Source organism: Oreochromis aureus, linkage group 10, assembly GCF_013358895.1.
Source record: "Oreochromis aureus strain Israel breed Guangdong linkage group 10, ZZ_aureus, whole genome shotgun sequence".
Lineage (NCBI taxonomy): Eukaryota > Metazoa > Chordata > Actinopteri > Cichliformes > Cichlidae > Oreochromis > Oreochromis aureus.
This window is the reverse complement of record NC_052951.1, coordinates 12,800,953-12,818,050: the sequence shown is the minus strand read 5'-3', so window position 1 is coordinate 12,818,050 and position 17,098 is coordinate 12,800,953. Positions and strand designations below refer to the sequence as shown.

General features: G+C 39.4%; 1 long non-coding RNA gene across 1 annotated transcript in view; it reads right to left on the bottom strand.

The window, feature by feature from the left end:
- Positions 1–1,321: 1,321 nt before the first annotated feature.
- LOC120442202 overlaps positions 1,322–17,098 on the bottom strand; it is a 38,435-nt gene continuing 22,658 nt past the window's right edge. The window contains exon 4 of the long non-coding RNA XR_005614568.1: positions 1,322–1,615. This is a non-coding gene — a long non-coding RNA (uncharacterized LOC120442202). The remainder of the gene's footprint in view (positions 1,616–17,098) is intronic.

Sequence of the window (17,098 nt, the reverse complement as noted above, 5' to 3'; positions counted from 1 at the left end):
CAGTTCAAAACTACCACAGGCAATGTAATTTTATTTTACCAGAAACTGAAGAAAAATTTCACCAATAAGTTGTCCTCCTTACTTAACTGCAACACTGACCTAGAGGCCAAAGATAGTCTGTCATGTACAATGTTCTGACACATCGTCATTTAGCCCAACCCACAAATTTGGGTGGGGTCACTGCATCGAGGCGGCACACGTGGGATAAGTTTGGTAGAGAATATCCTGCATCCTAGGATACAGGGTCACACAGGGTCAGTGCTGTTTAATTGTGGGAATCAAGGAATAAGAAATGCCACTCTTTATGGTTATCCAGTCAAAACCTGCTTCCAAAATAATTCCAGTGATCTAGTCGCCTTTCTTAAAAGCACTGGGCAGATGCTGTTTTTACCAGGAAGACACATACCTATAGATACGAGCTTGTGCAGCCAGTCACCACAAGTTCGGATCTACGGGTTCGTGGCAGCTGGCATTAACACTTTAAGAGCGGATAAGAAGCAGAGAAATCAACAAACATTTAAGCAGACAAGTCATTCTACTGTCTGAAGCTTTCAGCTCCACTGATTCATCATAGCACTCCTCTCACTGGGTGTTCAAACCACAATGGACAACACTGTAACGCTGATAAGGCTCAACATGGCACAGCTTTCATTGCATGTAGGTCTTTCTGCAACTAAAACAAGCATCAACATTAAAAAGTTTAGTCTATTTCAGCGTTCACTTTTACAATATTTAAAGAAAAATCCACGCGTTGAGTATCAATCCTTTCATGTATTTTTCACTTCTTGTACTTATTAAGATTGCTTCAGTGTGGGAATATACAATGTGTCCTTTTTAAGCATCTAATAGAGATGAGCGTGGAAATTAGGCCATGGTACACAGAATAGGCCAGGGCACATGACTGTAATAGATGCGGTGTTTGTGTGTTTACCCCACTGATCACATTCTTTTGAGGTATAATTTTGAAATGTCAGAATAGTATACTGTAAATAGTTTTACATCTGAACACAAGAACGCACATCGCTAGGAAATATTTTACTAAAGAAAATGAATTTGCACTGAATAAAAAGGCATTTTTGCGCTGCACGACTTTTTATGAAATATCACACTATAATTAAAATAAAAACAAGTACCACGTCTCCAACAGAGCAGCAAAAGCAAATACTACAACACATCCAGCACATGCAGTTATATATTCTTAAATAAGACAAAATAAAGACTACAAATCACATTTAATCGCTCCGCTGCCAAATACAAAGTATTTTTTTTAATTATAAAAATAAAAGTGATACTAATTTGCAGTGACCTAATAAATTAAATTCAATAATTCAATTCTCTGGTCCTTAAAAATTTTTCTGGAGAGAAAACATAAAGCGAACACCATCGAAAAATAAGCAAAGTTTTTAAAAAAAATATAAAAATCACGTACGCATCGCAATGTGTGGGTTAGACCCTATTTTGAACCGCTTCCACAAAAAGAAAACTGTAAGTTTCGTAAATCGCCAACATACCAGTAAGGCATAAGCTGGACCTGGTGGTCAAACGTCCTCTACACTCAGATGAAGTCAGGCTCGAAGAGAAGTGTAGGCCAACGCTTTAGGAGAAATCAAGAAACCTAAAATAAAAATGTAAAAAAAACCCAAAACAAAACAACAACAAAAAAAGCAGAATGTAAATCATCACAAACTGATTGGGAACAGAGCAGCAAGTCTAACATTCACAGAGAGTATACACCCGTTCACACACATTCCCAAAACCACACAAACACGTGGTGATCCAAGCACACCCTTAAAAACACAAACGACTAAAAACTATAAGAAGCACAACAATAATAACACTAATAGCAGAAAAAAAAGCTAAATCACAACCGAAAGTAAGAAGAAAACATCCCCTTGTTCTCTCCTAGTTACGCACTCATAACCCGTTGTCCAGTCCCCATTTTCCGGGGTACAAAAACCTCAAATCGGCTTTAAAAAAAAAGGTACGGCAAGAGAGAAATGGCAAAAGGTTGAATGCCGTAAGATGTGGATGAGGAGGAGTCGCAGCGCAGGGCTGGCTACAGAGAAAGTGGAATTTCTGACCAAGCAAAGGAAAGGGTGGTGTTTTCTTTTTTTTTTTTGGTGCTTCATTCTGCTTGGCTTTTTTGGATCCCAGCAGGATCCTTGGCTGCTGCTCTGTCTCTTCTTAGTGCTGCCAAAATATGGACATATCCCTTTGTCTTGAACTCTGTTACATAAAAAAAAAATCAAATTGAGAGATGAGAAAACATGACTTTAAAAAAGAAAAGAGGGAATGGACCGGCCACCAAAACTACAGCGCAAGTTATTAAAGAAAAGGAAACAGCATGAGTGAAAAGTGCACAGCAAGGAGGAGAGAGGCTTAGCAGCTGAATTCAAGGGAAACCAAAAAAAAAGGAAAAATTCATTAAAAAATAAAAAGTCGAGATGGAAGGGTTTTGTTTTCGCGTCAGAATTTTTTCTCTGCAAACATAATATCTCCCAAAGTGCAAGCTGCAAAGTGTGTCTTCTCTGCTGCTACAAACACAGCAGCCGAAACCTTTCTAAAGCTATGCCACGTAGTGAGAGAGGGAGAGAGAAAGCAGCCACTTTTTGCTCTCTCCAAAATGGCTGAGGGCCGGGAGAAAGCAGCTATGAGCAGAGAGGAAGAGAGGTGCTCCCCGTCCTGCACAGGGGTGGGCTGGGCGATTCAGCGAGCATCTCTCCCTCGTTTCCCTCTCCTCACTCGTGCCCTTTGTCCCGTTAGCCGTCTTTCAGACCGGACGAATGGCGTACAGCTGTGTTGTCGGTCCATAGGAAACTCTTTTCGGGCCACCGTGGGGAGGGGAAAGCTACAACTGTAAATGAGTGAGGTTCATGTGGTTTACTGTTCGTCGTGCACATGCTCGAATCCTGATGCTCTGCAAGTTGTTGTTGTTGTTGTTTTTTTTTTTTTGCTGTTTTAAAAAAATGCTCTCGGATGCCTCACAGGACAGGTGACTTTTGCTCAACCACTATATAATTTCTATTTTAAAAATATGTACATATCAATAATGGATATTTTACTATATTATATAAATTCAGTGTTTTTAAAAACAAAATGTAATCTTATGCTATATTCTCACTTTTATCGTCTTGAATCCCAGATTTCAAATAAAAACATCACTGATTATCTTGAACAGTCTCCTCTCGTGACTATCTGAACTCAGGCTCAGCGCCACTCTTGACGTCACACCGGTACAGTAGTTAAACAGCATGGCTGCTGCAGTCAGTAGTACTACATTTACATTTGTGTATTTCTAGTGGAGTATCTGAAGGCTGTTTATTGGCCGCTTGCAGTCACGATGCATAAAAAGCACTACCTATCTGATACAAAGCCAAAATTCTACTAGAAACATTCAAAAGGGCAAGGAATTTTATTTTACAGACATCATATTTAATAACCAAATTAGTAAAGATGCTGCAGTTATTTTAGTGAAGCCATCTGAAAATTTTCCGGGTTAAATCTATACACTTGTTTTTTATCACTCTCAGTCTCAGCAGATGTGCGTCTACATTGGTTTTACACAAATCACTAATCATATCCATAATATACCCAACATAAATCCGAGGAACTGACCTCCCAGTGAGGTCATCTTCACCAGCACTGGAAGAACCATTTCAGATTTTAAAATGGCTGCCTCACATTCTTGCTCACTGGAAGCGTGTTCAGTGAAGCTCATACCAATAAGCAACCACCCAACCAAAGTTTCCTAAAGCAAGAGATTAGAAAAACAACAAGATGCTGCTGTATCTGACCCTGACCTCTGCAGAATAAGCTAATTTAAAAGCAAAATTTAATCTGGTAAAAACTGCACAGACAGCCTGAGTATGCGGCATACTTAAAAATAAAACTAACACACACACACACACACACACACACATACGGATCCCCTCCATGCATATCAGCTTGTTAGTGTTATGAAAAAGGACAAATGTTGGGTTCAGGATATTAACTGCCCTGGATACTAGTTTTGCCACAGCATGCCAATGGGCTGCTGTCTGCTCCATGGTCACCACTTGAATCTAAATGAACAGATTTGACTTTCAGGATATTGCCAAGAACCCTGTCACGGTGCCGACACAGAGAAGGGCCTCTCCAAAAACAGAAGGTTGGAGAAAACAGAGCGAGCGACATGGGCATAACCCCAAACCTCTAACAAGGTAACCCCTTAAAGCCACTCTCAGAGCCTGGGAAAGTGGGGAAGAGAAAGAGGGCTGCCAACAATAGGCAAAAAATCATTACCAACATTTTTCATATGGTAACATTATGTCAGTGAATGCAGTGACAAGTGCGCTGCATAATCCAGGTCTTAGACACATAGATTAAAACTGGATTTCATTGTTTTAATTAGATTTTATGACCTTTTAACTGACTCCTTATAATACGCCCCCTTATTATTGTCCTGCTGCACCGGTCTGTCGGTAGCCTCTTTGGATGCTGTACATTCAACCAACTTGTATTTTCCACCTCAGGAATGAGGTTTTTATTAAAACATAATGACCTTTTTAAATACTCTACTATAATGGCATGCTAGCTATAGTTCTTGATATCCACTGGGCTTAAAACACCATTCAGCATTATAATTGGGGTGTTAAAACTGAACCTGTAGGATTATTGAATCAAAACTTCACACTGGTTTTCTTTTCTGCACTTTTACTCCATTGTGCATTTTTTAAGACAGGCCCTTAACAGGCTGCTGGAGTTTAATCTCATTACAAGCTTAAAGTATGTAAAACACCTTAAAATGCATTAATATTTACACATCACAGGGGGTATTTATTACTCAGATCTCTTACAACACTCAGGATCATGATGCACTGTTTAAACTGTTATTGCATCCATGTTGTAAAGCCACAGCATTTTTAAGATAAGCTGAAATATTTTTATTTGGAAAGAATGTGCTGATAAGAACACTGAAACCTGAACAATACCACTGCTACCTTTGAATTCATTACATCAGTGGACTAAAATGTAAACATGAAACTAATCAGGCCTAATATATTATTTATAATATGTTTAACCCATTCAAATGTTTAAAGGGACAGAATTATATACTGTGTATTATTCAAATATTGATATGTGGAAGATTACAGGAAAGGCAACATCAATAGTTCACTCTCACTTCTTTTGTTACTTCATTGGTAAATGTCTAATCATGTTAAGGCTATGATTCACAGTTGAGTCATAGCTGCGTCTGTGATGCGGAAGTTTCTACAAGAACCTATATATCACCCTAAGTCACTCCTGTTACTGGCACTAAGTGACTTCTTGGCAGCTAGTGCTTCCCACAGTAAAAGGATGGTCCAGTGATGTCAGCCATGATTCTTGTCTTGTCTAATAGCATTATACATAATAACGATCCTTTCATGAGTACCTAAAAAATAAAAAATGGGTGATTTTAATTTTTGGATATAGCAGTCAAAATATAAAATAACCGCCCACTCCGAATGTATTTTCTCATGAACTTCCACAGACTTGCAGTAACACTTGTGAAATCCACCAGGGTTTAGGGTTCAGGCTGAGATTTTAGGTCAAATCTATATATAAAAGTGAAATAAAAACAATGTTGTGTAGGATTTGTAATTTGGTTTGGTATAATCTTGTTAAATAATGTTACAGAACATAATAAGCTTACTCAAGTACATACATTCATGCAAATATCATGTTTCAAGCCCCCCAAAATTGTGTCTTTTTTTGGAAAATTATTGCTGGTTGAGTCAAATAAAAGCAGATAAGGGCATTGGGTACACAAAAGCAAGTTAATAAAAGTTAATAAAATAGCTTAATGATTAAAGATGTGCAGACGATTAAAGAATTCGTCATAATTTTCATAAATAAAGTGTTTTATATGACAGTTTGTCGACATTTGCTTCACTTAGTACCCACAAAAATTAACTGTTCGTTCTCTGCTTTTCTGCGTGTATTCTTGTTTTTTTTTTATTTTTTGACTTTAACATATTTAGCAATAACTCTCTACTTAACATCACTAGGATGCATATTTCAGGTGTCCGTGAGGACGGCCTTCATGGAGAATTCATCCCCATAATCAACCCAGTGCAGCAGGATGAATGTGGAAAAGACGCACTCATGCAGGAGAGAGCAGGATAAAGAACCAGTGGGATACATGAGACAGCAGCAACATATATTTTTTTTTACTATATTTTTTCATTCACACTTGTACATCTTTGCTTCTGAATGTTGCAGTCCAATTTTTATATCTTTTCCCCCTTTCATCTCACCCATTTCTTTCAATTGCTTGTCCCTCACTGTTCCCTCCTCTCGCTTCCCCCATCAAATATTCTGCTCACGCACAACTGCGGCACCCTTTCTCCAGTCCTCCCCATTAATCCACACCACAGACATCTTGGCCCACTGTCTCGTCTCTCTGTCAATGTGCACTCAAAAGTCTCAAAGTCTGGGCCATTTCAGCGGAGAGTGCCTGGCCGTTTTTCGCAGGCTATGAGGCCTACTGTTGAGCATGCTTTTCTACTGTACAGGGTGTACCGTGCAGATAGGACATCAAGCGCTCCCCCTCTCTAAATATGCTAGAAAATGAAGACGACATCCCAGTGAAAGCGCAGGTCATATCAGGACAGGCGGCAACACAAATATAGCATCTATTTACTTTCATCACCACATAAAAAGTAGTGGCTTGTTGCAGAAATGTTGGTGATATGTGGCTTGCTCTGCCCTGTTTCAGCCAGGTTTGGCCAGTTTCTAACACACTGAAGATGTAAGCTTTAGTGCAGAAAACTCAATTGTTGTCACTGGAAACAAGTTTATAAAGAGTTTCGGATTGGTGATGGACTCTGCAAATGTTCCTTCATTTGTTTGACATTATTGCCTTCATAGTGCGAATCATTCAAAAACAAAAACAAAAAGTTGTTTAATTTGCACTTTGTTTTTCACTTAACACATTTAAATCAATGCAGATTATAAACTAAGAGCCTTTGAAATGTGGCATTTTCACATTCGGTGTTATAATTATTTTAATAAAAGGTTTTGGCAGATCTTCAGTTGGGGTAATCATGGTTGTACACCAGTGTTTCACCATTGTATACGTCAGCCAAAGCAGAACTGAAAAACTACCCAATGTGGCACACTGCTTCTTGAAGATGATGTGCAGGAAGAGATACAAAAAAAGAGCAAGCACAATGACATAGCAGGGGTAAAGGCTGTAGGAAGAAGAAAAAGATGTAATTACTCTATTAATTACTTAATTTCTATTCATCTGAAGGATCCACTGACTTGAACTAATCACTTTAAGAAAGCAGCCAAATGCTCAATATTAACACATCTTCTGTGACAGGAAGAAGAGTGTGGGGGTCTGTGAGGGGGGGTGAAGAAATGCAAAGATTTACAGGGAAATTAAAGAAAGAAATGCTTTTAGACCCGCAAAAGGAAGGAAGCCGCTCAACGTGGACAACATCAAGGATAAAAACTCATGGAGTCTAATTTCTTTTTTGCTATGTGGAGTGCACTTGTTCTTCCCTTAAAAGTCTACTTTTCACTGGCAGCGCACTGAAGCAAAATGAAGACGGATAGAAACAGCATTTTGAGATATTCCAGAGTATAAAAACCCTGGCTGGATATTGAGTTTACCCCCTCCATCCTCCTTTTTTTCAAAAATAAGGGCTCAAGTTAGATTTTACAGCGGAGCTTAGAAATAGTACACAGCCCCTCATCAGCCACCCTCCTCTTTTGCCGTTTCTTTCTTTCTCTCACCCTCCACTCCTGCCGTTTCAGACCCTCATTTCCCTGCCCTCCTTCCCCCCCTCCCCTCTCTCTCTCATTCATTCAGTTTAATTTTGAACTCTGCACTGGGAGACAGGCAAAGAGGGTAGCTCCATGGTTACCTGGCACCAGGCCATCTCATTACACTGCCAATTGATTCTGGCCTGCCGCCATGTCCGCTGCCTACCTCCCCCACGCCCCGCACCGTTTCTGCACCCCAGACTGTCTGCAGCAAAAGGAGATTTCTGAACACACAGGACAGAACGAGACAAACAGCTTCACTTACGCACATCAAACTTAACTCGCATGCATGCACCACTGCACGCACGGATACAAATAAATGCATACCTGCTCACACACACAGCAAACTAAAGATGGGAAAATACATGTGCGTATATTTAAATATTCATATATTGGCCTCCACACAGTGTACAATCAGAGTGGCTATCAGAAAAAAATAAAGTCATAATCTCATTACTTAGATTTTTAAATCCATGTGACTAAAAACTAAACATGAATCTTTATTTAATCATAGACAGAACCCTCTATCTAAATTCTGGTGTTCGCAGATAGAAAGACTTGAACTGCGAGGAGTAAAATCTAAATTCACAAAACATTTAACTGTCAGGAGTGATACCGCAATTTCTAACAATAAATAATTGCAACTTTGGGAAAAAAATTAGTGCAGCACAGATGTTAAAAACCAAAGAACTTATTTAGGAAAATAAAGTCTTCAAACCTGGTTAACTGGAGAAAGTGTTGTCTGACACACTGGGGTGGTTGAATTCGCCCTGGCTGCGATGACTTGGAAGTATTTCTGACATTTTTGTGTTCAGTGCAGTCAATGGAAAGCTAGAGTAAACCTCTTCTTAAAAAGCAAGCATTTGTATTTAGGTTTATACCGTAACCATAGCAAAATCCAATGAGTAACATTAACATTTTATACAGCTAAAGAAGTGTGTCTGTTTAAATCTTGTCAGTCAGACATTTGATTTGTTTGTCTCTGCTACTTCTATTTTTTTACATGATCGTTAGTGTTGCTAGATCTCATATCTCACTGGATATCCATTTGCATCTTATAATTTGAAGAATTTTTTCAGGAACCATGTTTCCTGCTTAATGCGATACTAGTTTCCCCAATCCTGAATAATCCAACAAGTTAGACACATATATTTTAAAAACACAAGCATGGGAATCCAATAAAAAGTCCTGTATGGGTGTGTAAAAGCCTTCATTTATGTTTAGTAATCGCCTCAAATGTTTTGTATTTTTACGACTTTAAACAGCACCTTTTAAATGCTTGTTGCTAAATTTGAGTGTGATGCTTGTTTGCTTGGCTACTTCCATCTCAGACGTATACAGTATCAACTTGAACACTGCTGCAAAAAAGACAAAGTCTTCCACAAAGATTGCATCCGAAATCAGCTTTACCTCCACAACACATACCAGCAGGAGTACAGAGTGACTGACCAGGCGTTCTCTCAGGCATCTCTAAGTGCTTTGTTCATCTGAAGGACAGAATTTCAACACGAGTTTAAGGTCTAACACAACTATTGCTGTCTTTTAAATAGTATCCCTTTTTAGGACATACTCAAAAAATACTGTAAAATATCACTGAGGAACGTCTCAGACGACCACATTTTACAGCAGTTTTAGACCAAACAGAAACCTTATAGGGTGATCCAAATATGTAAAGCAGCTGCTTCGCATAATTTAGTGTAGTTTGGAGCCAAAGAAGTCAGGATCGATGTTTAACGATTCATCTTGCCCTGTGAGAGTTTCAGTAGCAGTGAGCGTGCTGGCAGTTTCACTGCTGAGACTTTGTCATACGCAGCATCTGTCTAGGTGTGACTCAGTCATAGCTTCCTGCTTCTTCTGCTACGGCTGGCAGATGCCAGGGTCATGGCTTCTAGCTCATCAGGGATTTGAGGGGATGAGGAGTCACTGGGATCATAGAGCCATATGACAGTGTGTCTACTGTGCCTTCAGTATACTCATATTTAATAGCCATCCATTCATGCCCTAGTTTATAATGTAAAAGAGTGATTGCGCCTGTTTTGTATTGTAGAACAGTTCATCTGAAGTTGCCCATCATTGTTGGATAGGTGATTTGTAACTGTGGTTTCTGGCTTTCCTGGTTTTACAGCTATACCCAGTATAAATAGCTACATCTCTAAACACGGGGTGTAGCTATAGCAGTTTAAGACAGCTCAGGCAGACAGCATCCTACACCACTTACTGCATCACACCCTTTCTCAAATGTTCCACCCCCGCTTTAGCTGCCCAATTTAGGATTTTACAAGGCATACCTACACCCAACATCCACCTGTAGGTTCTGTATACACAGAAACTGAAGTCACATCATGTATGCTTCATCTACAGATTTTAGAAGTTATCAAAGCACCATCCATAACAGGAAGATTAAATATCATTAAATGCATTGAGTTAATTATACCTTCCAATATAACTAGGTATATTTTTAGTCATCTTTATGCATCTTTATAACTACTGTGAGTTTTACTGCCATATCCTGATTAATTTATCAACTATTATTACTATTTCTCACTAAAGTGTAATCAAATCAGTGCAAGTAGACCCTAAAACATCTGCACAAATCGAACGGTGTTCCATTCATTATAGTAGGTTTACGCATTTAGTTGTCAACAGAATCATTCAAAAACAGCTTATTGTTAATGCCAGCACATTCGTTTAACCAGCCTGTAATCAAACTTTTGAGGTGTGCATATTGCAAGTCTTATTTTTGTGCCAGTGCTGTGACCTTGGTGATTTTTTTTTTATTCCAGTTTTCAGCAGTTTGGTGAATTCATGGCTCAGAGACAATTCTTGTCTCAGTAAGGAATTCTAATGGCGAGGAATTCTAACAAACCAGATGCTCTGTCCAACTCACGGGAAAATATTTTAACAAGGTCTAACGGGAAGTATCCTTGTTACTTTATGCTTTCACAGCCGTAACTGGCAAAATCTTATCTTCCACGTTACTACCACGCCCCCACAAATTCTTAACTGATGACAAACTGAGCAATATACTTTTGTAAACAATACATTTCAGGAAAGCTTCAAAAAATACAAATTTTTAATTCATAATCTGCTGCTTTTGTTGCATATCAATGCACTCATGATTAATTTAACTTCAAATATCGAATATCATCTGTCTTCTGGCCATTTCTTGGCTGCTGTCCACTCACAATTTGTGTGACTACGCACCTTCAGGACAGGGCCATCAATTTCATGGTAGCAGGTGCCACCCACCCATCCATTCTAACACTGATAAGGGCTCCACGTTTGCAAGCAGGAGGAGAGCTACAGCTCAATATGAGATAAATGTATTTAAGAAATACGTAATGTATCTCAAAGAAAATTGCACCTGATTTCTTTAAAAATGCAAATTCGATATAAAAGTCATGATGCACGAGAGCCCTTCAATTGAGATTTCCATGGGGAACGTAAAAGTTGTTATAAAGCATCACAAACGCCTTGTGAATACTGGACTGTAGGGGTTCTTTCTTAAACTGTCCAAAAAGGAAAACAAAAAATATTTGTATATTCCAGATATTAACATGAAAAGATCTATGGAAGAAAAACATCTCTCTTCAGGATGTATATTTTTATATCTTTTCTAAATGATTCCTATCAGTTGCTAAGCAGTCTGTATTATATTGTTTTACCACATCTGTTCTACCAGATAATACTGTTATTGATGACTGTGGTAATTAGACTGTGTGATGACTGTAGCCAGAAATAAATAAAGAGAAGCCAGTATAAAGACTTTCCAGTGTGAGTCTGTCTCTTCGAAAAGTAAGGATTAGAGATGGGCCTCCCTACTTCGGGGCCCCTTTCCTGTACATGCACACGGGTTGTTTAAGGACACAGTGAACCAGGCTACCCGATCTAGGGAAGGGGCCAGGGCAGGGGGAGCAGTGACGGGACGGCCAAGTGGAATAAACTTTCATGGAATCCTAAGAGCTCAAGCTGCTGGCTTAATGCTGGTGGGAGTAGAGAGGACTGGGAGAGGGAGAGGATTGGCTGATGTAAAAAGAAAGGGAGGAGCCACTTCCTCAGAAGGGAGAGAGAGATTTATGGAGTCCGACGGCAGCAGGGAGAGAAAGAAAAGGACAAAGGTGCCGATGAATATGGGGTTAGCAAGTGGTTTCCAGTGTAACAGTTATTTAAAGTAAAGGTACAGTAAAGATGAGAGGCACTACAAAGCATCTCGGGTTTAACCCTTAGGAAATCTGAAACACAATATTCAAAAAAGACAGGCATCCATTTAGATTTTTCCCAAACAAAACTCCAGGCTGTAGCTCAGAGCAGAAAATATTTGAGTTGGTCCACTTATAGATGGTAACCGATCACACCTGCATTCCTGGGAGAAGGGAGCTGCCAACAGACATTCTCCTGTTGCCCCCCTCGCACCCCTTCTCCAATTTTCTCTCCCCTTGTTACCTTGTCTCCCTCTTCTGCGTTCCTCTCCTTCTGTTGCTCCCCTTTCTATATGAGTGTGTCTGGGTCCGGCTGGAGAGGCTTTGTCTGTGAACATTGGAGCCCTGACTGGCCCACGGGGGCCCGATCCATGAATACCCACACTGTGAGAGCCACTCTTTCACTTCACACCACTTTCTCTACTGGAATGCCTGAGCAGTGAGGTAAGAAACACACACACACACACACACACACACACACACACACACACACACACACACACACACACACGGAAACAGTACAAGCACACATACACATTTTCTCACTTTCTCTCTCCCCCCACCCCCTACATGCGCACACATACGCACATGCACTATACTTTACACACAAACTGAGTGAGTCATGCAGTGATGAAAAGCCACTGTTTTGTGTGCGAACCCTCTCACCCTGGACTAACATCCTGAGAGCCTTTCTCCTTCATCGGTCCCTGCCAAGCTCTCCCTCTAATTAAACACTATTGGGTCCAATAGCATTGGCCCAGTTTCCCCAGGACCATGCCCCTTCCACAGCTCATAGATGTCCTCAGCCGTGTAGAGCCTATATGGAATCTGAATGACTGTGGCGATTAACAACTTCTCAGGATTTTTAATTCCCCACTTAACGATGGGATGGCCACAAGTCTCTTGCCAGCTTTACAGAAGGACCGGTCTAATAGATAGACTCCATCTGACATGTAATATTGTGCGAAAGCATTTCAGGAGACGATTAAGTTGTTTGATGCATTTTCTTTTAAATTAACAGCATTACTGCTTAGAATGATCCCATTTTATCCACGGAAAACAGAGCAAACATTTTAAAATCTGCTAAAGTAGTCTGATTTTACACTGTCATCTTATAACACTGAAAGACACGACTATGCAATTTATATCTTGGTATGGTCCCACAGTGAATATTAAAACAAACAGTCGAATGTGAGCTTTAATTTAAGGGATTTAACAAAGATATCACCGGTGTTTAAGAAGTAAGCCATATTTCTACACCGTCCCCTATTTTCAGATAAAGTAACTGGAAAGTTGACAAGCTGTTTCATGGCCAGGTGAGGCCTGGTCCCTTGTTATCCCAAGACAGATTAAGGATATAAAAGCTATGGAGCTGATTCCAAGTGTTGATCTTGCATTTGGTAGTGGTTCACTGGAACTCTCAATATGAGATCCAAAGATATGCAGGTGTGACAGGAGGCTGGATTAGGCTAAAAAACCAACATAAACTTATCAGAGAGGTAGCAGAAAGTTCAGGAGTGGCCTTATCGTCAATCCACATATGCAGTGGCCAGCTCAGCAAAATGCAAAAGCATGAAAGATCACAGAAAACAACTTTAGTGCTTGATATAGAATTATATCAGGAAAAACAACTTCACGACATCTAACTGAGTCGAGAACACTCTCAAGGAAGTAAGTGCCAAGAAGAAACAGGCATTGGGTACAATCAAGAAAAAGAAGGTCAGATTAGACTTTGTCAGAAAACATCTGAAAAGAGACCGCACAGCTCTGGAAAATATAATGTGGAGAGTTGAAACCGATATTAATTTGTACCAGAATGATGGAAAGAGAAAAATTTGGAGAAGGAGAGCAGCTCATGATCTGAAACACACCGCATCATCTGTCAAACATGTCAAACATGCTATGGCATGGGCATGCATGGCTGTGACTGGAACCACACCAGTAGTGTTTATTGATGATGTGACTGCAGATAGAAGAAGCATCAGGGTGAATTATAAAGTGTACAGAGCAATACTCTTTGCTCAGATTTCACCAAATGCTGCAAAACTGATCAAACAGAGCTTCACAGTGCAAACAGATAATGATCTAAAGTTTAGAGCAAAAGCAACCCAAGAGTTTCTTAAAGTAAAGAAACATAATATTCTCCAACATTCAAGTCAGTCACCTGACAGAGCACGCTTTTCAAACCGAGGTCAGTGAGATGCACAAACAGAAACTTAAGGCGGCTGTAGTAAAGGCCTGGAGCATCTCAAAGGAGAAAACTAAATTTGGTTTCTAGGGTTCAGGCAAGCAGTCAAGGCAGTAAAGGATTTGTAAATTTGCTCTATGACCTAAAAGCATTACATATTAAAATAGTGTATTTTATTATCTTTACAGAATTGGCTGAAATCTTTGGCTTTTCTAAACTGTAAAAATGTAAATGTTAACATATATTTATGCAGTGTGTGATTTTGCGAAACTTTATGGCGTCATTGTGATGTCACAGGGCATTACATTGAAAAAATAAAAAGTGTATCGTACCGCTCTCTTCATGCCCTCTCATATGATATATGACTCGATATGGTTTCTTGATATTTTTTTTCAAGGTCAACTTTGACCACGGGCGCTAACAATGAAGGTCAAGGTTAAATGCTTAGTCATCTGAAGGATTCACGTCCTGCAGGTTCTAGTATATTGTTGTGAAGTTTGCAGAGGATCCATAAATGACTGTCAGTTTTTACTGACCTTGACCCAATTTTTGCCAAAATGAAATCAGCCTAAGATGTTGTTATCTACCATCACACAAAATTTGAACACAATATAATGAAAACTGTGGATGCCATACAACTAACAAACAGACAGACAAACAAATGGAACCGACTGCACACACCCTCCCTTTTAGGGGGAGAAAGCGAATCTTGTATTTAAATTTAGGTTAGTTTGTCCAATTAATTTTGACCTTCTGAAATTGTGGAAGTGTAAACCTTTCATTTAAAACTTTGGTAAAACCTCTTGAATTAAACGTGAATTGACCTGCACTTGAATCTCATCTTGATTATTTGACTTAAAATCCACTGTGGTTGCAAACAGAGGCGAAATTACAGAGAAAGTGTCACTATCCAGAAACCTTGAGGACCCAACTACTTTATAGATATGAATAAGCACTAGAACTAATCATTAAATTATTCTTGGTAATTTAAAACACTGTGCACTTTACACCAAGTTTCACCAAGTAATTATTACCACAGGACCTCAGCAACCAATGAGCCAAGCACATGACGGAGAGATCAATCTATCTGTGTGTAAAGTATGCTTCAGCTGTGACTGGATCTAAATTGCTCTGTTCAAGTATTATTTTGGGAGTCATATTTGTGGCACAACTTAATTTGCACCAAATGTCTCAGTGAATCATCAAGAGAGTTTGTGCAACTGTGCACACAATTATGCTATTTGGGCAGCTGCTAAAGATCATATCAAAAAAGTGGAAAAAGTCAAAGATCAAACATTAAGCACAATAACAGTGCGTTTCTATTAAAATTCTACCCACTGTTACACGACAGAAACAAATCACACCATTGGTGTAAAAAGGATAAAAGGATCACATGGCACTAAATGAGGATTACAGGTGAAGGACTTGAAGTACTGAAGTCAGACATGCATCAAACTGAGGAGCGACTAACCAGACAGTCTTGCACAGTCAGCCTAAACCATGCAAGAACAACAGAACTACACTAACCCCATACAGTAAACTTCACATCTACTACTTCGTGTTAGCAGAGACATTACAAAGAAGATATTTTACCATAATTTCTTCTTTGGTAATTGCGTCGCTAGTGCTCATTAGAATGGCATTTGTTCAGATATTGCAGGGGAAACATCCTCAGACATCCTGGTGAACTTCTATCGCTGCACCATCGAGAGCATCCTGACCAACTGTATAACAGTCTGGTACGGGAACTGCTCTGCCTCGGACCGGAAGGCGTTGCAGAGGGTCGTGAAAACTGCCCAGCGCATCGCCGGAGCACCACTTCCTGCCATAAAGGACATCTACAGGAAGCGGTGTCTGAAAAGGGCTGGGAAAATCATCAAAGACCCCAGTCACCCATCACATGGACTCTTCACCCTCCTGCCCTCTGGGAGGCGCTACAGGAGCCTCCGGACTAAGACCACCAGGTACCGGAACAGCTTCTTCCCCACAGCTGTCAGACTCCTGAACTCTGCCTCCTGACATCTGACCCACGTTAAACTCATGGACTGAACATACACACACCCACAACCACTAGCACTTTACCACTACTGTATAGTTCTGTGTAGATAATCATTCTGTACATACGATAATTTTTAATCCCACAACTGTTTATAACTTACATAGTTCACATTTCTGTATAACTGTATATCTCAGATTTCTGTATAGTTTTTATTTCATATTTATATCCTGTTCATAGCCTGTACATAGCTTGTACTCACTACAGCCTGTACATACTTATAGTTATAGAATATTCATAACATACTTCACACTGTGTACATTATAACATACCATAACAGACCCATTTCTGTAATATACTTACATTTCTGTAATATACTTACACATCTCTATTATTGCTAATTTATATTGTAGTATATCTATATCACGACTAAAGCACTTTCTGGATGGATGCAAACTGCATTTCGTTGCCCTGTACCTGTGCATGTGCAATGACAATAAAGTTGAATTCTATTCTATTCTATTCTAACATGATAGTGTCACACATTAGACTGAGCCATTCGTAAAGCCATAACCTATAAATTTGCACATGCATAGCACAGTTGTAACTTGCTTTGTAAACTTTACTTTGGGTAAATTTTCCAGCCTTCAATTAAAAAACAAAAAAAAAAAAAAAAAAAAAACCTGTTAATTCTAAACATGCAGTCTTTGAATCTCAGAAACCAAATGCTATTTAATTTATGGAATTTAAAATATCTGCCCATGAAAGGCTGCCTTTAGGTGTTACCATACCGGCTGCCTATTAGCAAAGATTTCATTTTGTGATTTTTATTACAGAAAACAATATATCTTACTATAATGATTGTAGCACATCTACATCTGTGTGTAACCTATCTCCTCCGTAATGGGTGTGCCAATCGGA